Below are 26,711 nucleotides of genomic sequence, written 5' to 3' on the forward strand. Positions count from 1 at the left end.
AATGATTCTTTTGTTAATTAGTTCTTTGCAATTTTTATTAGTAAATTATTGAATAGTTTATATCAAGAGAATGGTAGTATCAACTACTGGATTAAGTACCAAAAATTGCAAGGAAGAACACGACAAAAAGAGATTTGGAAGACCAACACCAAAAATTGTTTAGTCATAGAATAGACCAAAATCTATGAAACATTCACCTTTATAATTATTGAGTTTTTACATAATAATAGCAATTCTAGATTAAGAGAATTCTTAGGCTTAAATCACATGATAGTATATTTGTTGACGCGTTTCGAACCAACAAGTCTGGTTCATGGTCAGGACAAGTTGAAGAGCCAGACCATGGCTATATATTAAATAGGGTGAGTAGATCATTCAATGGCTAGGTTTGAATAAAAAACGGCTCCCTCACCTCCTAGTTGTTTCGTCCCCCTCTCTCTTTTAGTAGCTTGTTCTAGATTTTTTCCCCTTGTTTTCCTTTAACCTTCTTTCTTTAAGCCTTCTTCCTTGGTTTATTTTAATCCTTCTCATTCCTTCAGGGTTAAATTATATAGTATAAGATATTTAAATAGCTAATTTATGTTCTAGTAAATCTATGTTTTTTTTTTTGTAAGTAAGCATTTGTATTAAAAGGAAAATATGGTACAAAACTTCTGCAACTGCAGATAACGGGCCGCTAAACAGCAGGCCAAGCTTCAGGAGACTAAAAAGAATAGACGGCCCACCACGCAGGGCGGCATAGAACCAAAAGACTGAAAGGGCAGCCGGAAAGGATAAAATATCCACCTCGGCTCCCAAGAGAAGAAAAGGCAAGAGCAGAGCTGAACTAACAGAAACCAGAAGAAGAAGGAAACATGGTCAAAACCAAAGGATTTACACAACAAGGGTGGAATCATTTGGTCGACCTTTGTTCCCTTTCTTTTTACCTACTTTGACCCAACCACTTGGACTCTATTGGTCTGGCATGATCTGTAGACTGCGTTGGGCTGAGGGCGAAAGCTCCTTGTCTGAATCCGAAGGAGAAGACTCATGAGTTCGTTTCTGAGATATAGGAGGGACTGTGGCTTCCTCATGACAAACCGAGGTTGAAACCTGTGCTGGCATTTCGTCCCTGACTTCCTCATCTTCCTCCTCGTCCTCTTCATCTGAGCTGGAAAAGACATCCATTGGGGGAGGATCATGAGGTTTCCAGCTTTTGGATTTTGGCTTAGAATTGGCCTTCTTTTTTTGGGTAGGCATTGAAGGACACGAACTTTGAAGGTGCCCTGTGAGATGACAATTTCGGCATCGAAAGGCTGTATTCTCGAAATCCAGGGATTGAGTCCAGTGGAAGTCTCCTATTTTTAGAATGATTTGATCAGGTAGTCCTTTGCTTATGTCTATTTCTGCGCAGATTCTGGCGTAGGTGTAAATTCCTTTTTGCCCTCTTGAGGCGTCTGTGTTGAGGAAACGTCCTAAGGAATTACCGATTCCTTCAAAAACAGCAAAGTGCCATAAATGCGCTGGAAGGTTAGGAAGTCTGACCCAGATTGGAAGTTTGGTGATGACTGCTGTGGATGGATCGAACTCTTGGAACCATGGAGTGAGGAACAAACCCGCAGAATTCCAAAACCATGGGCCTTCAGTTAGGACTCTTTGGTAGTCCTCACTGTCAACAAACAAGGTAATGAAGAAGCCTTTTGAACAGAGAATAACCTTGCAATTGTTGGTCCAATTTGAGTGAATCCATTGATACAGATCTGCTGTGCGAGGCCAAAGACCATTGAACCTGCAAATGATGCCTAACTCTGCAAACACCTGGTGATTCCTTTCCAACGTAGGATGACTTATTTCAATGGATGGGGATTCCTCCAGCTTGTCTACTAAGAATGGTTTAGGAGCTTGAGCTGGTGAAACTTTTTCCTTGGGCTTCTGAGCATGGACGGCATCCTTATAAGAAAATGCTGCAGCAGAGGAGGACTGTCCAACAGCTCCCCCTCTCAATCGAAGGGAAAATGTGATGGAAGCATTTCTCTGAATGTTATAACAGGAAAGGGGACATGAGTCCTCCAATTGTTTGCCTTCGAAAAGGAGACGCTGAGAGGCTAAGGGAATCCCCTCCTTATCTTCCATTATCTGCTTAAGGTCCTGCACTAGATCTGAAGGTCTCACCCACTGCAACAAAGTTTTGCCGGAGAGGAGCACAATCAGAATCTGAAAAGGTGCTGAGTCATCTGTTTTCTGCTTGCTGCTATGATCCTGATTCCAGACAAAACTGGTGCATGCATAGCCATCTGAGGGCGCAAACTGTGCTGGTTCTGTTAATTCATGTTCAAAAGAGCAAGCATAACTCCTCTCTATATTCTTCTTGCTTAGGGATGCAACACCCCTGAAACTCATGGCTTTTACATCTGCAAGACCATGCTCAGGCCCATCTCCTGCTGAAACTTGTGAATCATGCCGGATTCCTAAGACCCTTCCAGCACATTCAATCTGAGCTGAGATTGAGAACAGGGCCCTTTTTGGGACCAAATCTCGGTTGGGCTTTTCGTCAAACACTTGCCCCGCACACTTCTTGGATCTAAAATGAAATATCTTATTTTGCTGGTTCTAGAACTTCACGCTTCTAAATTTCCCCACTCTCCAAATTCTCTCCCTTTGGACCCTATTGGCCGCTGCATTGGGGGCACCGACATCCGATTCTAAACATTTCCACATATCCAACCCTGCACTGCTGCACGAGTTGGGCTTTCCCGTGGAGCCACCTGCTCCTCCTACCTCCTTTCCCCACGCTGATGGAGCCATCTTTGGCTTCCCGCTAATTTCAGATTCGGCAATCTCCATTAACTCCTTCGAACCCGCGAGAGCCTTCGGGCCATGAGCCTCGGCGTACCCAGTGGAGAAGACCTGAGACCACCAGGCTGCTCCGTGGCCACTGCACCGCAGGCTGTTCAAACAAACAAAAGATCTTCGTTGGCGGGGAAGGGGGCCTTCTGGCCAAGAAAAGACGGATTCCTGGATCATTTCCATGTCTCCTCTGCAACTGGATATTTCCGCGCTTCGCAATTCCTTTCTCATTAGTAAATCTATGTTAATTAGTTACCCATCCCTTAATTTAATTCTATTATTATAAAACTATAATAAATTCCTTACTATTACTAATTCCCTAAACCAAGTAACTGGGTTCCTATTAGATTACTAAGTAATTGATACCCTATCCACTGATAGGGAGATACCATTATCATATTGAATTTTACTTTTAATACCAATAGTAATAATATTAATATAATAATAATTGTGATAGTAATACTAATCTGAATGATCTATTATAAGAACATATTAACAATATCCTTAAATTTAGTTTAATTAGTTACACAATTCATTAACAATAAGGTTAACACAGTAAATTCATTAGAATAATAGTATATTAATTATTATTAGTTATTATTAAATCCTTTCAATTATTGTCCCTAGATATATTATTTCGAGCATTTTCTCTGATTCTATTATTATCTTTTCACATAAATTACATATGATAAGTATTATAATAATATTTTAGCATAATAATATTATATAATTAAATAATTTGAATGTCAAATCTAGCTCTTTATCTAAAACTGACTTAATATAGCCATTTTTTAGTTAAACCTAGTTGTTGGATGATTTTCTCGCCCTATTTAACATACAGCCATGGTCTAGCCCTTCCACACTTGTTGCTTCGAAATGCGTCGACAAATATACTATCATGTGATTTAAGCCAAAGAATTCTCTTAATCTTCACATGGATCACAGAAGCCTCAATTCAACAATAGAAATTCTAATTAAACCTTTTGTAAATTTTTCATTAAAATTAATATAAATTCAAACAAGTCCTTTTCAATTGAATTTTTACCGAATCAAATTTATCTTAAATAATTTTCTAAATCTAATTATAGATTTTTATTTCAATACCATTCTTTACTTTTAAATATATAATCAAGTTATTTGTACATAAAAATAAAATATAAGAAATATGAACTAATTCATTATCATATGAGTTGCGTTAATAAATCAAATCAACCATATATTAATTTAATTAATATAAATTATTAAAGCAAAATAATAAAATTAATTAGAGAAACTCAATTTCACATAAAATTGAATAATATTATTAATTAAATAATTAAAATACTTACTTAATCTTTACACAAAATTGAATAATATTATCCATAAAAAAAAGTTGTAGCATCAATATTATGCTTGGTTTTGGAGTTATTCTTACATTATAATAAAATAATTGAGCAAAATATAGAGTATGTAATGCCCTGTCCTTAATTAAACTTGACTTAAGACTTCCGACTTCTAATTACTTATTATCAAATTAAGTCAGCTGCGTTTAACTCTGAGTTGATGGCAGTCATCAAAGGATATGATTCACGTGTATGGAATATGTCTTGACTAATTGCGGTTAATATTGTTTTGGGATTTCCTTGTCTTGTTATTCTCTTCTTTTGGTTTATCGGACTTAAAGAAATGAATTATTTAGTTTGATTTAAGATTTTATTCCTATGCTCAAAAAGCTTGGAGAGAAGCTTCCCGAGCTCACTGTAGTTTTGACAACGTAAAAGGCTAGGAAAGTTAGTATTGCAACAAAGATTCTGAAACTAAATAGGTTTAAATATTACATAAAACTAGCAATTGTCCCAAAAGGTACAAAGAGAGGCCGATAGGATTATTAAATTGGAATTGTTGAATTTTTCTAGAAGAGTTAATTGATTTGTGGAAAACCTTGTCTTCTTGGACTGGATCATTGTGCAATTACTTTTCTTTAGATGTTTTGTTTATATCTATGTTACAAGGAACACATTGAATGTCTTATTTCATTTTAGAGTAAGTTAATTACCCAAAATCAAGAAGTTAAGTTGATTACCCAAAATGAAGAAACCTCTATAGATGGCCAAGCATATACAAAGAATATATCTCATTCATATGCAATACCAAATCCATCTTTTCTTTTCTCTGAGTAAAATTTCAAAAGCATGAACACATGCCATTTCATATGCACAATAAACCCAACTTCTGAAATTTCAATGCTTGGATGCATCCCACTCATATGCTACAGTGAACCCATATTTTTTTAAAATTTCAATCCATAAACACATCCATTCATGAGCCATAACAGAACCACAAAAAACAAAACCCAGCCCTACAATGCCAAAGCATTATCCCCATTCAAAAGCAAAGAAGTAGCAAATATAAACGCCAGTGTTCCACCTTGTTGACTGCGCAAACCAATCATTGCCATCTGAAAAATCAAGAAAATAAAGACGATGACCAGTTAAGGAGATGATAGTGACCCTTTTTTTGGCCTTCTTTGGCCGCCTTTCGCCTGGAAGGCTTCATGCTCGCACACATAAAGAAGAATGTTGACTTCAAAAGCTACAACGTTGCCCTGCGGCAGAACAAAGTTGGACAACCCAGTTCCGGAAATAGGATCTGCCTAAGATTTCCCCAATGGCAATTTGATTAGAGTTTTTGCATAAGAGGGCCAGGTACTTTATGCGTCATGGCATTTCTCTGGAATTTCCAATACACTGCTCCTCCATTTCACAGGACACACCAGCTTGCATTGTTGTCCATTCAGGCTGGTGAAATTGTGGATATACCACAGCAGTATCAGAAGTAAATGCCATATCTGATGGTTGAAGCATCTAGAAAAACAACCAACAAAAGCTCACAGATCAAGCTCTATCCCAGTTATTCTCTTAATGACAAGTATAGAGATCCAAATTGTACAACAGGTTTATAACAACATGTTAATTGAACTTACATCTTTGGTGAGAAATCCTTCCATGTTAAAGTCCAATCTGGGATTAACAGCTTCAAGCTTCATAGATAGAAACTGTGGGAAATGATTGCAACTGAGTTATGATCATAATACAACAAATAATCTATAAGATTAATCTTTTGTGGAACGTTTAAAGATCTTACCTCAACTTGGCGCTGAAGTGATTTTACATTGTTAATTATCTCAAAAGCATCACTGCTTTACCAGTTATCTACATACAAATAGCTCGTTCTTTAGTTCAACATGTCAAACACAAAACCAATGGAATTCTGCCAAGCAGAAGACATGACCTGAAAGATAAAAAAAAGCTCCGGCTTAGAGTCTACACTACCTTATTACATCCAGGAACAAGATCTTGCAAAAGCTTCATAGTTTGCTGATCTTTTCTCTTCGCGCCTATCATTCAGAGGACAAACTTATAGCCCCTCTAATTTTCAGGTTTTCATCAACATATTGTGTGACTCTGATAAAGTTTACAGAGGCATACTCATCCCCCAAAAACTGACATGCTTAATGTTTTTTGCATCAGCCAATAACTAATGTTCTTTTCCCTTTCTCTGTAAGAACATGACTCTTAAGCAGTAAAATTAGAACAATTTTGTTTTACCATTTTGTAATCATCTATCCTTGTTTGATATTTGAAAGGATTTCGATCCCTTTAACTATAGTTAGGAGCTGAGTTTTGAAGCAGCCATTCAACCCTGGACTCAGCTAATTCTGTGCTCAAGGACTTGAATTGTATCTATGTTTTGAAAAAATATAAATACAATTCTTCCTCATGATGAAATATGAAGGGAATTTACCCTCTCTGCAAGACTATGGCTATCAGTAGCTTGGCCTCTCCTTGTTCTCACATGGATGTAGTCTTTGGGTGGCTCTGAAGGCTTGGCACTTTGTGCAGATTGTTTTGAATTCACTTCAGGCTTCCCACTGTGGATTCCTTGTTCTGCATCAGACTTTGAATCATCCTTTTCCTTTTTAGCATCTGCACTTTTGGGACGTTTTCTTTTGCTGAAAAATCAAGAAAATAAAGACGATGACCAGTTAAGAAGATGATAGTGACCCTTTTTATGGCCTTCTTTGGCCGCCTTTTGCCTGGAAGGCTTCATGCTCGCACACATAAAGAAGAATGTTGACTTCAAAAGCTACAACGTTGTCTTGCGGCAGAACAAAATTGGACAACCCAATTCCGGAAATAGGATCTGCCTAAGATTTCCCCAATGGCAATCTGATCAGAGTTTTTGCATAAGAGGGCCAGGTACTTTATGCGTCATGGCATTTCTCCGAAATTTCCCATACACTGCTCCTCCATTTCATAGGACACACCAGCTTGCATTGCTGTCCATTCAGGCTCGTGAAATTGTGGATATACCATAGCAGTATCAGAAGTAAATGCCATATCTGATGGTTGAAGCATCTAGAAAAACAACCAACAAAAGCTCACAGATCAAGATCTATCCCAGTTATTCTCTTAATGAAAAATATAGAGATCCAAATTGTACAACAGGTTTATAACAACATGTTAATTGAACTTACATCTTTGGTGAGAAATCCTTCCATGTTAAAGTCCAATCTGGGATTAACAGCTTCAAGCTTCATAGATAGAAACTGTGGGAAATGATTGCAACTGAGTTATGATCATAATACAGCAAATAATCTATAAGATTAATCTTTTGTGGAATGTTTAAAGATCTTACCTCAACTTGGCGCTGAAGTGATTGTACATTGTTAATTATCTCAAAAGCATCACTGCTTTACCAGTTATCTACATACAAAATAGCCCGTTCTTTAGTTCAACATGTCAAACAAAAAACCAATGGAATTCTGCCAAGCAGAAGACATGACCTGAAAGATAAAAGAAGCTCTGGCTTAGAGTCTACACTACCTTATTACATCCAGGAACAAGATCTTGTAAAAGCTTCATAGTTCGCTGATCTTTTCTCTTCGCAACGGTCATTCAGAGGACAAACTTATAGCCCCTCTAATTTTCAGGTTTTCATAAACATATTGTGTGACTCTGACAAAGTTTACAGAGGCATACTCATCCCCCAAAAACTGACATGCTTAATCTTTTTTGCATCAACCTATAACTAATGTTCTTTTGCCTTTCTCTGTAAGAACATGACTCTTAAGCAGTAAAATTAGAACAATGTTGTTTTACCATTTTGTAATCATCTATCCTTGTATGATATTTGAAAGGATTTCGATCCCTTTAACTATAGTTAGGAGTTGAGTTTTGAAACAGCCATTCAACCTTGGACTCAGCTAATTCTGTGCTCAAGGACTTGAATTGTATCTATGTTTTGAAAAAATATAAATACAATTCTTCCTCATGATGAAATATGAAGGGAATTTACCCTCTCTGCAAGACTATGGCTATCAGTAGCTTGGCCTCTCCTTGCTCTCACATGGATGTAGTCTTTGGGTGGCTCTCAAGGCTTGGCACTTTGTGCAGATTGTTTTGAATTAACTTCAGGCTTCCCACTGTGGATTCCTTGTTCTGCATCAGACTTTGAATCATCCTTTTCCTTTTTAGCATCTGCACTTTTGGGACGTTTTCTTTTGGATACATTCTGTAGGAGGAAAACAACAGATCTGTTAAGAGTGTTCTGCCATGAAAGCAGGCTAAAATACCTACAAAACTGCATGTCATACAAACCCATTTCACTTAATTTGACTCGAAAAAAATGAGTTAATAAGGAAGTTGGGTTACTTTGACAGAAATTATCACCTTTACTGTTATGTTATTTACGAATGTACTTATACGCGCAGGTGCAAAAACAGAGTGATTAGTCCCACTTGAATATAATATTTAGGGTTACAGATATAGAATTAGGGAAGCTAAATGAAATTGGGCTCAAGATAAATAAAATGTCATCAAATACTAGGATTCGCAGGGAAAGGCTAATTGGCTTTAGCATTCGGCGAATTCTCTGTATTTCATCTTACAAACAAAAGGTCTTGTAAACCAATTTGGTATGTGGTTTAGCCGTGATTTTAGAAACAGATTATTATTATTAATTATTACAAACTTCTAACTAAAAAGCCAAAAAAAATTGGGTTCAAGATGAGAACATGACATCAGATACCAATGCATGCAGAGGCATGCTAATTAGATTTAATCTCCACCTCGCACCCTCCTCCTGTCAGCAGAAGCTATCTAATTGGCTTTACCATGCAACCAACACCACCACTCCCCTGCTCTCTACTTTCTTGGATCCTTTTCAGGAACTTGGTTCAGAGAGTGCCAGAGTCATTGGAACTACTTTGAGCAGAACAGTAAATTGACAGACAATGATAATTGAAAATTTCATAAGCAGCTCGGAAGGACCTCCCAAGCCATGGTAGGCAATCTCAAAATCAAAATCAGAAGTTATATTCTACAACAGAGGCAGGTCAAACGAGACAATTCAAAAGACGAATTTCTTGGGTCTTCTCGGAGGGGAAAAAACATATAAAGAAGCTGATAAATTCCAAGTCCTAGACATGAGCCTTAAAGGAAAAATAGAACACACCTCAGTATTCTTTTCACCAGGAGAAGCAATTATCAATGCTTCAGACCTTGCTTTATCAGTTGGTTGGATTCTCCTTTTCCTTTCGCATGTACTCTGGTCAGAACTCGAGGACTCTTCACCGGAGGAATTGCATTTTTTTTCAATTTGAGGGTGTTGCACCCTGGCTGAACTGAAGAAGTTACGCTGAGAATGCTTAGATACCAACTTCACATCTCGCAGATGGATTCCTCTGCTGATACTGTCTAGTCCATGGACTGAAAATGGCAAGAGATCATCAAAGCTGTAAGAGGAGTTTGGTGACCTTAATGAGCCCTCTGCTACTGGTGGCAGAGATGGATGGCGATTCATGTCCAGAGCACAGCTTGCAATGCTAGAATGCCAACTAGTGGACGATGTTTGGTAATTCTGGTAATTCAGAGACGCCAAGGAAGAAGAATAGCAACAACAACTCGCAAACTAAAGAAATTATTAACTCGGAGGCCAAGAGTGACATAAAAGAAAGGGGAAAAGCAGTAAAAATATTCAAGAGTGACATCAAAAATAAAAAAAAGCAGTAAAAATATCTTGCCATGCCACGGAAGTGAAAAGAAAGCAACTCAACTAATATTTGGAAAAAACAGTCACACTTCAAATCAATGGTTGAAAGTGTCTCACCTTATCCAATGGAGCAGGGTAGAAGTGTTGACGATTGTTGATGCATAGGAAGGCCTATCGGCCTAATTATTTTTGAAATTCGATTTTTAATTGAGAAATTATGACATCCTTCTCAATTTAATTTTTAATTAAAAAATTATTAGATATATTTATATTAGTTTGTTTATACGGATAAATATTGAATTATTTTTACAAAATATTGATATTAAAAAATAAGTAAAATAAAAAATCATATATATATATATATATATATAGTTATTTTAAATAAACCGTGTTAGATGGTTTGAAATGTCAACCAATGTAATTAATACGAAAAAATTTATAAAAATCAAAATGAGTATAATTAGAATAATATAATGTGGTAAATATATAAATCTCTTCCATATTTCGTTGGAATTTAATTGAGGTGTTCAAATATTGTTAAAGCATTCTTGTAAAGATTACTATATCATAGTGAAACTTTTGGTAGGAGCGGTATATCATACGTAGTGATTTTTTCCCTTTTATCATCTATGATTTATTTTATGAATAACTTCTTTATTTCTACTCTAATTGTAGAATCAACTTCTATTTTTTATTTTATGAATGACTTCTTTATTTCTACTCTAATTGTAGAATCAACTTTTATTTTTTAATAATTTTTTTTAATAATATGGATTTTAGGATTATTTTAATTTTTAATTTATTAAATATTTCAAAATTATATTTATTGAATGGTAATTTTTTTATTTAAATTATTTAAATTTAAATATAAAAAATAAAATATTTAGTTTATAATATTTAACATTGCAAAAATAAATATTTTAGTATGGATAACTATCTCATATATTTTATGTTATTATTTTTAGATATTGTTGCTATATTAGTGAATGACTTTTAAATAAGAATTGTGATTTTTTATTCTTAAGCTTTGCAAAAAAATCATTCAAAATTAAAATCTTTTAAAATATTTGATACTTAGGTAAATAATATATTTTCTATTAGTTACTTGTCATCATAATTTAAGCCTTTGCATAAGGAACAAACAAGAATAAGAGGTAAATAAGGATGTTGTCAGGTCTCAATCCTGATACCTATGTAGAAAAGTAATAGCGTGAATCATTAACACAAGCATAATCATCATAAAGGGGAAAAAACCAGAAGTTCAGTGTCCATGGATAGTCGACACAGTACTAGACTTGTGAAATCTGTAGATGGATGTCAAAGTAGGGAAGCGAAGGTGAAGGAATAGCCACAAGAGGACTGAGTCAGCATGGCTTATGATGTCAGATTACGGAAGCCAACATGAAGGACGATGATGGTACTCATACTGTTCGTTTAATGGGGGGGCACTAACATTGGTGAAACCTTGCAATTGGCTTACAATGTGAGATTGTGGAATCCAACATGAAGGACGATGATGGTACTCATATTGTTCATTTAATGGGGGGCACTAACATTGGTGAATCCTTGCAATTGGCTTACGATGTGAGAGTGGGGAAGCGAACGTGAAGGACATTATGCATTTTTAGTGATTAAACATTTTATAAGTATGTTGTTTAATAAATTATATATGCACCTAGGTAGTGAATATTTAATAAACATGGTTCGTTAACGGAACGAATTAAATGCATATGTATATATTTAGTCATTTAGATAATATTATGAAAAATCACATTATTTTTAAATATTTACATGCAAGAGTTATTATGCGAGTGACATACATGACCGTAGGTTATATAGAGATGATAAGGAGAATTTTAAGTTTATATATTTATATCTTAGTTTGAGAGGCATTAAGACATTATGAGTAGAACTGGATAAAGATGAACAATTAATTAAATCTTTTAAATTTCAAATGGATGAATAAAAAATTTAGTGAAAAATTTGATATAGTGTTAATCATTCTAAACATTCAATTTAAATAAGCATTTTTTAGATGTTCATGCAAATAGTTTGTATTGTTTAACTTTGTTTTTGTTCAATTTTATGTAATAAAAGTTATAAATTATTGTTATTAGTTAATCGAAAGTAGCATTTGAAGTGGTTTTCACAAAGAGTGTCTTAACAGTATACCCATTCATCATCACTTCATATATATATATATATATATAGATATATATAATAAACAAACATAAAAAATTTAATTAGTTTAAGTTTTTTATTTTTATTTTTTAGAGGATTAAGTAGTGGGAATACTTACAAAGTTTCCATGGAGTGTTTTAACCTTACACCTATTATTATAGCCCCATGAACTTATTAATTAAAATAATTAATAAGCTTCACCTAAGGAAAAGGTATCATAGAGCAATCTGAATTAAGGACTTATTATCCAAATCTACAATATCTAAGTCAAAGTCATGGATCAAAGGTATTTAGACTTTGCAATTGGGATTGGAAACTATTAAATTGATAGTCTTATTGATTATAATATTTTTTTTGATATGTGTAATAATTTTTTATAATTTTCTACTTTTTCCTCTTTTCATATTAGAAATTTATAAATTCAATATATATCTCAGCATATGTATAAGTATAAAGATACACAGAAATAGAGATATAGTTCTTGAAGATAGAGCATGCCTCAAAGACGTAGTGGTGTGCTTGTTGAAAGATAAACAATAACAATGGGCTCAAGGAGATTTTTTACTTCAAACATGATAAGCTCTTGAAACTCTTAAAATAACATTGTGCAAGTGAACAAAACATGGTACAACTACAAACTTCAAGTGATATATTAATTCAAACAAATTCTATGACCATTACTAGAAAACACTACCACCATGCTACAAATTCATTGGCACAAAATATTTTGAATTTTCATTAATTAAGATGGTCAATTAACATTGTTCTTGACTTTTGTAGCAAGTTTAGAAGTGACTTCTTCTTGAGACAATGATAGGTAATAAATACAAAGGCTATAAATGTTGAGACACTCTTGCTGCTAAGATAATGTATCATTTTAAGATCACTTAATAAATTTGGCTGTTAAAATCCAACTCTAACACCTTGCTTGACACATAAAGGATTCTACACATGTCAAAACTATTTGAATGACATGGACCCATCCCATTCATTGTTTGTAGTAAAACATCCTTACCAACCAAGTGACATTGAATTGCGTATTACATAAATAGAATGTGGAAGCAATAATTACTCATATAACAACATTAGTTAGATATGAAATCCCTTTGATTTTTTGTTTCACCTCTCCTAAATTAACATTTAGAGACCTTTTAATTTTTCATTTCATCTCTCGTTAATCTCCATTTAGAAACTTATAAAAATTATATAATTTAGAATAAGTGACAACTGCATCCTCTATATAAAAAATACTTAATATTCGATATTTTTAAATTCATGAAATCCTCTAAATCTTGAAAAAAAACTCAAAAACCATGATACAAATGAAAAACACCCAAAAAAACATCCCATAATATAGTGTGTTTGGATGTAATCCAAACAAAAACTTGTAATAACTTTTGTTGGTGTTCATAGCTTTATTTATTTTTATTTTTTTGGTAAGAAACAGGTAAGGGTTTTGCATTAAAAATGACTAGAATATGAGTTAGAACCCTTACAATAAAATTCTAATATTTGACCATAGAGATGTACATTTTCCCATGCGAACAATATACCAAATCTAGAGCTGCAATTCACAATTATACAAAAGAAGCTTATACTGAGAGAATGACAAAAATACTCGAGAATAAAACAATATTTACAAGATAGCTTGAAACATTTTGGAGACTAGCAAGCCAACTTAAATCCCATCCTTCAACTATGGCCATTGTGAGGGCGGTGAGACCCCGCAGATGACGAGTCTCCTTTTTCTTTAGGATAAAGTTGGAGCCAATTCTACCTGTGTCGAGCTAAGCATTACCAGAGATGATATTTTCCAAAGCTAAAACTCGCGCATTAAGAGTGAAAAGATCCTCACGCAAACCATTAATGGATTGTTCCATATTACTTAGATGGAGGGGCAACTTAGCTTCTAATGAAGCTAGAAATACTGATGAAAATTTTTCGCCATCTCATCCTACCTCTGCCTAGCTTCCAACAAGGTTTTGGATGACTTCAGTATCCTGTCAAGCAATAAACCATCATTTTCCTTGTTTGGGAAAAACAGGGGTTCCTCCATGTCCAAAAGAAGTCGTTGAATGTAAACAATTATCACACCAACAAAGATGAGCCAATATCTGGAATTGATTAAGAAAATTGACCCATAAATACCCAAGGGAGCCCAAAAAGCTATTAAGTAATCAACATTAAAAATCTGCCATGACTTGGGCTAAAATATAAGATCCAAATCCAAACCTAAAATCCTTAGAAGAACTTTGGGAAGGCTAATGATGGGAGATGTAGAGTGTTGGCATATTAAATCCAACCCATTGCATAAGGAGTAGCTCATCATTTCTACAGTAAACTCTACGAACTCCATCCACTGCCAAAATAAATATAAGTACCACCCAGTGCATAAAAGAATTATAGATACTAGATACTTACACAAAGTTTGCCACTAGTGAGAAATTTTCAAAATTTGTGGCTGGAAAATGATGTATTGTTGGACCACATCACACTTCCATCTCTTAAATCGTGTTGAGAGTAGGGGAGAATTCCTTGATCTGAGTTGAATTAAATTTCTCACGATGACATACTTTTGAATATCATTCAACCACCTTGAAATTCTAAGCATAATCAAGGAATTGGTGCATAGTTGATTATACCTTGATTTGTTGTCCAAAGGAGGATCCTTTTTTTGTTAACTCATCCACCATAGGGTTAAGGTTCTCGAACATGGAAAAATTCAAATCGCTCAAATTGAGAAAGGATTGGAGAGATCCTTTGAAGAGTGGGAGGGGGTTCTAATCATTGGGCTCTTTTTGCCGTATGGACTTGTCAAATGACGAACATGGAATCACCAAAATTATCAGACTATAAATTTTCTTTGCAAGAGCTAATTCCAAGCCTTTGTAGAAGGCGGGGAACTCAGCCCGATTATTGGTCGCAGTGCCAAGGCCCCAAGCAAACTGAAACACTATTTTTCCATCGGAGCTAAATATAACCCCTCTAGCTCCTACCTCCCCATAGTGAATTTAGCTATTCTATTAGACATTATTTACCACATTATTTTTATGGCACATATAAGTATGAAGACTTTGTTTGACATTTATAAGATTTTAGTATAATTCATATTCAGATTTATATTAAAAAGTCAATTGAATAACAAAATAAAAGATTAAGATAGAATACAAATTTAAAACTGTATATAATGGTATGTATATTTTATTTTAAATATGATGTTAAACTATAATAAGGTAAAGTTTGATTTTACTTATAAGATTAAAATTTATATGTGATTAAAAAGTATATGAATACATTGGAAGTAGCTTCCATCGCAAAGGCTATGGTTTAAGTTGAAACAAGTTTTAATCTTAGAATTAAATCTACAACTATTTATAATGAGTTAAGAGTTTATTTTATTAAAAATAAATATGTTAAAGCATCAAAATAAAAAATTATTTAATAAAAATAAAAACAATTTTAATGGCCCAAACTTACATAACTGAATCATATTACATATTTATAACTAAGTAATATATCTATCATAGAAACGGAATATATTTCAAATCCCAAAAATTATACCAAAATAATATTGGCTTAACTAATTATAAAAATCCCTAAAATAACCTATTCACTCTTAAAACACAATATCATATCATAGTGAATATTTTAAAAAATAACAACCAACCTGTCTATCTATGTATTATAAAAGAAGTCAATGAAACCTCGAAGCACTGCCCAAAACCAAAATCAGCCATTACTAAATGAAGATTGGAAACTCATAAATTGCAACATACCAACACGCAACTCTTTCTGACCGTGGCCATCACTGTCATTCATTGAATATTATCCAGAGAGCAGGCTTACAACACTTCCAGGTAAACCTTTTCTCGACTCAGAAAGAAATAGTGAAACATAATCCCATCAAGGTCAAGTGAAACTTGTTATTTATAGTCACACTGATTCAATGAAACTTGAATACCTCCCCATGGGCTGTACTCACAATCCACCATTACTATTTGGTCTTTGGAAACATCTTAATATTGGTCTTTGGATACATCTTAAAAAATTATATTTGAGGTTTGATGGATAATCATTATTATTGGTTTTTTAATGGGTCTTAATGTTGGATGGAAAAAAATTTATTCAATTATTGTAATTAAAATTATTGGAAACATCCGTCTATTTGGAGTAGCGGAGTAGCTCATGTGACAGTGGATGTGGAAATAAAGTCTCACCGAACCAGAAATCTTGGATTCAAATTTTGTAATACCCTTCCCTTGTAAAAAAATCTGAAAGTCCTACCAATCTTACAAAAAAAATATCATTCAAAACAATTATACAACAATTAAATTTGAAAATTTACAATAAAAACTACACAGGAATATACTAGCAATTATGTAAGCTTTACTGCATCTGCCCTTCTATATTACTTTACAAAGATCAAGCAATCCAGCTTCTTAAAGTGACATACATCACTCAACAAATAAACAAAAAATAATCATATTTTAAATAAATCTACACTGATTAATTTAAATCCAACTTTAAATTACAAAACTGATACAAATGTTTAATGATATACTAAATCTATATACCATCTAATTCAGATGTATATATTCCTATTGATCCCATTGATCATTTCAACTCGTTAATACACCTTCAAATTTAGACTGAGAGTCAGAAAATTTGTTTTATATTGAACGCAACTGAACAAAGGTAGAAGCTATATTTGATAAATTTTTATCAAATATTCAAGGTGATACACATCGCTATATTCAATGATTTAGAATTTAAATGTCAATTGATGTAATCAAGAAAAAATGAATGAAATTTTATTTTAATGATTTAAAATTAATGAAATTTTATTTTAATGATTTAAAATTAATGAAATTTTATTTTAATGATTTAAAATTTAAAAGTTAATTGATGTTTTGATATAATCAATAAAAATTGAATTATTTTTTTATTTTTATTTTTATTTTTTATGATAAAATTATATTTATATTTATTGTAAATTTTAAATTATATATATATATATATATATATATATATATATATATTTAAATATTTTATATATAAAAATATTTAATTTAATTATTTTAATAATATTTAATTTAAAAATTCAAAAATATTAATTAATTATTCTATCATTTTTTATAAATTTAATTTAATTTTTTATTAATATTTAATTAAAAATGCTTAAATATTATTTAGTTATTTTATGAGTTTTCTATAACCATGAAGTTAAAGTTAAAACTATGAGTAGTGTTCAAATTAAGATTAAAATTTTCGATATATATTATGTTTTATTTTTTATAATAATAATAATAATAATAATAATAATAATAAATTTTACAGAAGAAAGATCAAACCATAATATTATTTTCGTAATGTTATTCATTTTGATTGGGAATGATAAAAATAATAAAATAACTATTTACTTAAAATAATTAAGTTATTAGAGATAAAATAATATAACAAAGTGTAAAAGCTATTTAAGAATAGTTGCAGGCAAGTTTGTGTCTATAAGTAGATATTTAGAAGATAGGCTAAAATATAAAAGTTAAATGTATTCATACAATATAATTAAAATAAATGCCTATTGAGTTGAGTTTATCTTATGTAGTAGGGAAGAATGATTGTTATAGTCTTCACTGTAGTGTTGAAAATAATACTGGGGGGGGGGGGGGGGGGGCGCGGCGGTGAATCAGTATTATCAAATTCTTTTTCAACTTTTATAAAGATTAGTAGATCTGACTAATGAAACTTGTGTATACCTTCCTAACTTATAATTTAATTTATTGTTCAGATATTGATCATTAATCTGTGTGTCAGAACCATATAACAATAAGCAGGAACAGAAAAGGAGAGTAGACAATGACACAAAGGAACACAAGATATAAGGTGGAAACCACCTGCTGCAATATGTCTCTATCTTCTTTCAATTAGAAACTTCTTTTTACAATGATTTTGTACTGGTGCAGTCTTATACCAGCATGCAGGCTTCAACCTGTAGAAGGCTACAACCTTCTCTCGTTCTCCAAACTCTTCTGGAAGGGAGCTTTAACCCCCTTAACTCTTGCACTAGCTGAGGTACTTGTACGTAGATGCTGACCTACAGAGGACTTCTTTTTCCTTCCAGGGACCACGTTTCATAAATTTTCAAACTGGATCCATGAATATCAATCAAACATCAAATAGATCTGCAATCAACCAACTTCCTTGTACAAATACTGAATCAATAACTTCTCAGAACACAGTACCAGTAACGAGACACCAAGTCAGACCCCTGAACACTGCAGAAATAGATAAAAGCAGCTAAAATATATTTCAAGGAAAAAGTCTGCAACTTCACCAATAGAAACTCGCGTACGTCCACAATATTCCCTTCTTTACCCTGCAGGTATTCACACCTCCTCTCTATCGAACCTGCGGTATCTGCACGTGCGATCTGCCGGGGCTGTGGGTATCCGCACCTCTTCTGTGTTGAACCATAGAGTGCCTGTTATCCGGCAGGCTCTATCACTGTAGTGTTGAACCATAGAGTGCATGTTATCGAGCCTGCAGGTATCCGCACCTGCGATGTATCGAGCCTACAGGTATCCATAGTGTGGGTATCCGCACTGGGTATCCAACTGATAATACCACGCCCTTGGTGCCTGTTTAAGGCCATAGAGTGCCCTTTTGAGCCTGCATACAAGTTTTGGATCATTTCCAAGAATAAACCCATCCGGTTGTTCAATATATACTTCTTCATTTAAGTCTCCATTCAGAAAGGCAGATTTTACGTCCATCTGAAATACTTTGAACTTCTGAAAGCTAGAGAGAAAGGAACATTCTTATGGCCTCAAGTCTGGCAACTAGAGCAAAAGTTTCTTGAAAGTATATTCCTTCTTGTTGCACATATCCTTTACAAACAAGTCTTGCCTTGTTTCTAACCACATCCCCATTTTCATTTAGCTTATTTTCAAAAATCCACTTTGTCCCTATGACATTCTTATCTTTTGGTCTAGGAACCAACTCCCAAGTGTTATTCTTTTCAATCTGCTCAAGTTCTTCTTCCATGGCCTTGACCCAGAATTCATCTTTGCAAGCCTCTCTTATGTTCTGCGGTTCAGTGGAGGAGAGTAATGCTAGATAGCTTGAAGCTTCTGAAATGGTTCTTCTTGTTTGTACACCTGCCTCTTTCTGCCCCAAAATTTGAGATTCTGGATGATTCTTCTGAACATATCTGGATGGAGTCTTTTCTTCTATCCTTATCTGTTCTTCTGGTGCCTCATGGGTTTCTTCTTCATCATGAATCTGATTTGATGTTGACGGATAGTCTTCTTCAAAATCTTCATATTTTACCTGCCTAGGAGTGTTTCCTTCTTCATCAACCACTACATCAATGCTTTTAACAATTTTACCAAGTCTTTTGTTGTAACATTTCTAAGCTTTGCTGTGGGGAGAGTAGCCAAGTAAAATGCCTTCATCTACTTTAGGTTCAAACTTGCCAAGATTTTCATCAGTCCTTCTAATGTAGCATTTGCTTCCAAAAATTTTGAAGTATTTTACCGTGGGAGTCTTACCATACCAAAGTTCATGAGGAGTCCGAGTGCTATTTACCCGTACATTTGTCTTATTGAGAATAGTAACAGCGGCAAATGCAGCTTCACCCCAGAAGGTTGTGGGAGTTCTAGACTCATCAAGCATAGCACAAGCCATTTTTTAAACCGTTCTGTTCATCCTTTCCACAACTCCATTTTGCTGAGGAGTCCTTGCAACAAAAAATCCCCTTCTTATTCCATGTTCTTCACAAAAATCGAAAAATTCATCTGAGGTAAATTCCCCTCCTCGATCAGATCTGAGGAATTTGATTTTGCAATCTGATTCATTTTCAACCAAGGCTTTGAATGACTTGAACTTTTTGAAAGCTTCATCTTTATACTTCATGAGTCCTATCCAACACATCCTTGAAAAGTCATCGATGAATAATATGAAATACTCTTCTCCTCGAGGTGATCTCTTCCTAGTTGGACCACATATATCTATGTGAACAAGTTCAAGTGGCCTACAAGCTGATCCTTCCTTCTCAAAGAAATTAGTTCTGGTTTGCTTACCAAATTGACATGATTTTCATATTGTATTGTCTGGCATTCTCATGTTACGAAGATCACGAACTGCCTGATATTTGCATGCTTTCCTTATCTGAGAGAAGCTAAGATGCCCCAGTATTCTTTGCCATATTCAGTGTTCATCATTCTTGCTTAAACAACATTGTTGTTGTTCTCCCTTGAGTACGTATAAGTTATTTGGAGTTCTTGTGCCTCTGATCACTGTCTTTCCTGTATCCAGCTCACGAACAATACATCCATTTGATCGAAATATTACCTCAGTTCCTTGATCGCACATCTGACTGAAACTTAATAGATTGTGCTTTAAGCCATCAACATACATAACATTACCAGCATTGACCTTTTCTTTCAAACAAACAGAGCCTTTACCTTTTATGAATGCAGGGGTGTCATTTCCAAATGAGACCTTCATTTCCTTGTCTAAGGCACTATATGGCTGAAGTTTCTCCTTACTACCTGTCATGTGTTTTGAGCACCCACTGTCGATGTACCATTGATTTTCCTGTCCCTCCGCATATAGGGCTATCCCACATCTTTCCGGTTGCGTTTCTTTCTTTTTCCATGTTTTGGAATTCAATGACGCTTGCTCCTTCTGAGTTGTTTGCCGAAACCTACTTCTACATTCAGAATCTTCATGACCGAAGTTGTTACAGATAGAACATTCTATTTCATTTTCAAGAGCAGAGAAATTATTGTAGGTTCTTTTCATGATTCCTGTCACACTCCTTTGTTTTTGAGCTTCCCTAGTCATGATGGTCTTGTAGGCAACACATTGAGTAGCTTTATGACCAAAGTTATGACAAGAGAAACATTGGCCATTGAAGAAATTCCTGCGATTATCATATCTACCAACCATATGATTGTAGTTTCCATCCATTCTTGAGCCAATATGAGAATGATTTACCTGTGGTCGGTTGAGGCTTCTGTTCATCCTTGACGTAGATTGCCCCTAATAATCTAATCTTGAAGCAAATTGTCCCTGATTTACCTAGTGATCTGCATTATGCTTTTGTTGTCAATTGTCAACTTGTTCACTTCTCCTTGCTGCATCAAGATAACTTTTGGAGGTGGATGGCTTCTGCACTTGCTTCTGAGCTTGAGATGCTTCTTTAGAATATATGAGACCAGTCTTGATTAGAGGAGAACGCTGCACTTTGATAATCTCATCTAGAGTTTCAGATCCTTTAGAAAATCTGAGATTAAGGACTTTTGTTTTCTCAATTTCTTTTCTAAGTCCCACAATTTCACATTCTAACTCTTCATTGTGTTTATCCTTTTCAGCAAGTTGGAATGTTAGAGTACCTATAATCATATTCTTTTCCTCTAAACAAACTTTAAGTTTAGAAACTTCTTCATAAAGACCTTCTTCATTTATAGCATCCAAGAAATCATCATCTTCCAAAGCCATCAAAAGTCTATCATCATTACCTTGTTCATCTTCATCACTATTTGACAATCCATCACTGTCTTCATGCGTGTAATAGCTCTTCTTATTATGTTTTCTATTCCATCTAACAGGTTCCTTACCTTTGTCTAGTTTATCCTTATGAGGACATTTTGCAGCATAATGACCGACTCTCCCACAAGCAAAGCATTTGAAAGGAAGCTTACCTCCGAATCTTCCAGTTCCTTGTTGAAGGTTCTTGACGAAATTTGATTCTTCATCTTCTTTTGACACATGTCTTGCCTCATAGTAATCTCCTTTTCCTGAAGCCTTGAATGCAACTTCTCTCCTGTATGATGGTCCTCCTTTTCTCATCTCGTAAGCAATTAGAATTCCGTGTAGCTGTGACATGGTAAGGCTCTGTAGATTCTGCTTTTCTTCTATGGCAGAAACTTTTGAATCAAACTTAGGAGACAAATATCTTAGAACTTTTTCAACCAAAACAACTTCTTTTATTTCTTCACCCAAGTTTTTCATACAATTTACGATCTCATCTATACTTAGGAAATAGCTAGCCACACTTTCATCATTATGCATTCTGAGAATTTCATATTGAATTCTAAGAGTTTGTAACTTTCCCCGTTCTACCTGTTCATCTCCTTCATAGCTCAGAACGATCTTGTCCCATATTTCTTTTGCGCTTTTGAGCTTCATAACCTTGACGAATTCTGATTGAGATAGACTTCCTAATAGAGTATTAACAGCTTTTGCATTTGTTTCATACTACTTCTTACCAGTTACATCTGTAGGAGTTGCTGATGGAAATGTGTATCCAGTTTCCACAATATCCCAAACTTCTGTACCAAGAGATTGAAGATAAGCAGTGATTCTTACCTTCCAATAGATGAAGTTGCTTCCATAAAAAATCGGTGGCCTGATAGATGATTCTTTTTCGTAGTTGCTCATGATGATAGATCTTCCTTCAAGCGATCAAGCTTTTCCTGAAGAACCTGCTTTGATACCAATTGTTGAAAATAATACTGAGAGGGGGGGGGGTGAATCAATATTATCAAATTCTTTTTCAACTTATATAAAGATTAGCAGATCTGACTAATGAAACTTGTGTATACCTTCCTGACTTATAATTTAATTTATTCTTCAGATATTGATCATTAATCTGTGTGTCAGAACCATTTAGCAGTAAGCAGGAACAGAAAAGGAGAGCAGACAATCACACAAAGGAACACAAGATATAAGGTAGAAACCCAATGTGCGTGAAAACCACCTGCTGCAATATGTCTTTATCTTCTTTCAATTAGAAACTTCCTTTTACAATGACTCTGTACTGTTGCAGTCTTATACCAGCACGTAGGCTTCAACCTACAGAAGGCTGCAACCTTCTCTCGTTCTCCAGACTCTTCTGGAAGGGAGCTACAACCCCCTTAGCTCTTGCACTAGCTGAGGTCCTTGTACATAGGTGTTGACCTACAGATGAATTCTCTTTTCTTCTAGGGACCACATTTCATAAATTTTCAAACTGGATCCATAAATATCAATCAAACATCAAATAGATCTGCAATCAACCAACTTCCTTGTACAAATACTGAATCAATAACTTCGCAGAACATAGTACTATAGAAATTTTGAATAATATGACACATATTCACAGAGATTATCCTGATTATACACTTATAAGCGGAACATGCATAATACATAACCTCCTCCACGTTGATCATCAATTTACAGAAGCAGAAACATTCACAGGGGTACATAGAAGCATCAATCACACATATCAACACAATATTTTCCCGGGGAAAGCATCTCGCTAAAAACCCCAACTATCTGTATATTATATTGATTGAATCATGTAACAATACATAGTACAATACTCCTCACAAGTACTTAGTACTATCTCCACATGCTACACACAATACAGCTCAGATCTGATCTCCAAATCTATTCCACTGCTTGCCTGCCTCCACAGCTCAATACCTGCTCAAGAACTTATGAGAATGGCTCACCAAATTCGTTTTTCACCTCAAAATAATCACTCACACTTTGTTGGACGTAAGCAAAGGCTACAATACTGGGCAAATACGTGAGCAAACTCATTGGCATACTCAATCCCTTGATTGTGCAAGATCTGGTGCACAACTATAGTCACAACTGATAGCAATCTGATTCTCTAACACTTGTCCCTGCTGAACTGAACATGCACTGACATGCAACTGAGTTAACTGATGTATTCTATAGTTGCATTATGAGTTAATAACTTGTGAATTAATTAATAACTAACTCACCCAACTCATCTCTAGTCTATTGATCAGTTAGACTAAATACAACTAGTTTAACAAGGCTAAACTGAACACAACTCCATCAACTGTACCTCCAGTCCATGAAACTCAACTCACTTGAGTTCTAACTGAAGTCATGCATGCAACAACTCAACTGACTCACAAGAAAAGTGTATTTCCTTCTGACAACTGCATGTGCCACCTCTGTAGCTCAAACTGAAGTGCTCCAAGAGAATAAGATCAAGTTTATAGTCCAAACATTATTATGAGACAATAATATTTGACTTTTCTACTTTTGACAGCCAGTCTAAAAATAGACTTTGATCACTCACACTGTGATCACTCACACTTTGATAAAAAAATAGAAGTCCATCTATTTTTCCCAACTTGACTAATCATCCATAAACAGCAACCTGCAATCCATAGACATGATCCATATGTCTAAAAATAGACTTGCGCCAAAAATAGCCTATGGGCCAACTTAGTGAAGGCGACTCTTTTCACTAAGCTCCATCATCTTGTTGCAATCTCAACAAGCATTTCTTGTTGCACACTTTTCAACACTCCCTCTCAACAAGAAATGCTTCCTCTCAAACCCGATCCTGTAACTCTGGAATGTTCTCCATGCAACACATCTGGCCGGTCCACTTGCTCTGTCATCAAAGTCTCTGACTTCTATTGCCTCTGTCGACTGAAACTCTGCATCCCTGTGCTCTTCAGTATCTGACTGCTCTAGCCTCTGTCACTTTGATCTCTGACTGCATCCATGCTACTGCTGGTTCTATCTCCCAGCATTGCATCTGCACTGCACCTCCCAACTGACCTCCCTGTTGGGATAGAAACACCCTCTGATGCTGAAGCTCTACCTGCTGCTGACAAGTGCTCCCTCTCTAACATCTATGCTACTGCAACATCTCCATGCATCTCGCACCATTGCACACCTCTCTGTGCCACCTAGCACTGTACAAAACACTTGTGCCTCTCGCATTGCTACAGCCTGCTAGCTATGCACTGTCCTAGAATTCCCTGCACTGTCGCTCTCTCTGCCGCTCCATCCGCATCTGTCTCTACCCAATCACTCAGTTCCTGCTACTACACATCTGGGGCTCCTGTAGCAAGGTCTCATCCAAGAGGTTTGGTACCTTAAGGATCTTGCCCTTCCTCCTTGGGAAGATCAATCCACATCACCCCACCTCCTACCTGGAGGTATGGCTGCATGCGATTCCTCAGCCCACCTAGCTCGAAGTTTCCCACTACTGGAGGTCTCTGGATGAGTAGATGTCTCTACTCGATCTCCTCTCAGCTTCCCTTGTTGTGGATGCTCCACAACCTCCTGAAGTTGCTGCACCAATCGTGGCTCCTCCACAATCGTCTGAGACTTCTTCTGGCTCTGCATGTTGAGAGGTAATATACGCTCCCTCTCAACCACCAAGTCTCCATCAGTTACCTCGCTACTCAAGGCTTTGCATGCATCTTGAACCTCAAGAGCATACAGGTTCCTGACCCATGAACCAATCTCATGACAACGAAAGCATCTCACCTTCGACTTGTCAACCTTCTTCCCATCATTGAAAGAATTGGATTCAGAAAGAGAAACCTTCCCCCTCTCCTTCTTCGCCTTACTCGCTAAGGCACAGTTCTCCTCATCCTGCATGGATGAAGAACCGTCTCTGGTGCTCCGTCTAATCTCCTCCTGCACAAGATCCGACCAAAGTCTCTCCCATCCCGGCAGTTTCTCCCTTCCATTCATCGAGTTTTGGTAGCTATGCCAACTCTTAGGAAGGTCAAGGAGTCCTAGACTCACCATCCTCATCCGACAGTCACCCCCACATTTCCCAGCTCATCCCGGCATTGGATGAACTTCGTGAGATACCTGGGCATACTGTCTCCATTCTCACACTGAATGTTTCTGAGTTTTATCTCTTGCTTTGGAATTAAATTTGAATTCCACCAGCTCAAAAACTCAACCACTTCCGATCTAGAATTCGTGAGAATAAAGTATTTCTTGTACAGAGATCGACTGTATGGGCATTCACCGGATATCTCACCTTCCAAAAGAAGGATGAATCCAGAGGCTACCTGGCCCAATTACAGACTCTGCTTGAAGAAATAAAATGTAAACACTTCCTGAATAGTAGACCCGAGGATCAATCCTCGCTTGATATCCTGTAAAAATATCTTCTACAAATCAAGCAGCTCCGATACCATGTAGAAATTTTGAATAATATGACACATATTCACAGAGATTATCCTGATTATACACTTATAAGCGGAACATGCATAATACATAACCTCCTCCACGTTGATCATCAATTTACAGAAGCAGAAACATTCACAGGCGTACATAGAAGCATCAATCACACATATCAACACAATATTTTCCCGGGGAAAGCATCTCGCTAAAAACCCCAACTATCTGTATATTATATTGATTGAATCATGTAACAATACATAGTACAATACTCCTCACAAGTACTCAGTACTATCTCCACATGCTACACACAATGCAGCTCAGATCTGATCTCCAAATCTATTCCACTGCTTGCCTGCCTCCACAGCTCAATACCTGCTCAAGAACTTATGAGAATGGCTCACCAAATTCGTTTTTCACCTCAAAATAATCACTCACACTTTGTTGGACGTGAGCAAAGGCTACAATACTGGGCAAATACGTGAGCATACTCATTGGCATACTCAATCCCTTGATTGTGCAAAATCTGGTGCACAACTATAGTCACAACTAATAGCAATCTGATTCTCTAACACCTGTCCCTGCTGAACTGAACATCCACTGACATGCAACTGAGTTAAATGATGTATTCTATAGTTTCATTATGAGTTAATAACTTGTGAATTAATTAATAACTAATTCACCCAACTCATCTCTAGTCTACTGAT

General features: G+C 35.4%; 1 pseudogene; it reads right to left on the reverse strand.

Moving 5' to 3' along the window:
• Positions 1-5,522: 5,522 nt before the first annotated feature.
• Positions 5,523-18,569, reverse strand: LOC149244294 (transcription factor bHLH79-like; annotated as a pseudogene).
• Between the last annotated feature and the right edge of the window lie 8,142 nt (positions 18,570-26,711).

This window comes from Pinus tabuliformis, chromosome 8, assembly GCF_031772625.1.
Source record: "Pinus tabuliformis cultivar Carrire ecotype Pingquan chromosome 8, CPIR1, whole genome shotgun sequence".
In the NCBI taxonomy this organism is placed as follows: Eukaryota; Viridiplantae; Streptophyta; class Pinopsida; order Pinales; family Pinaceae; genus Pinus; species Pinus tabuliformis.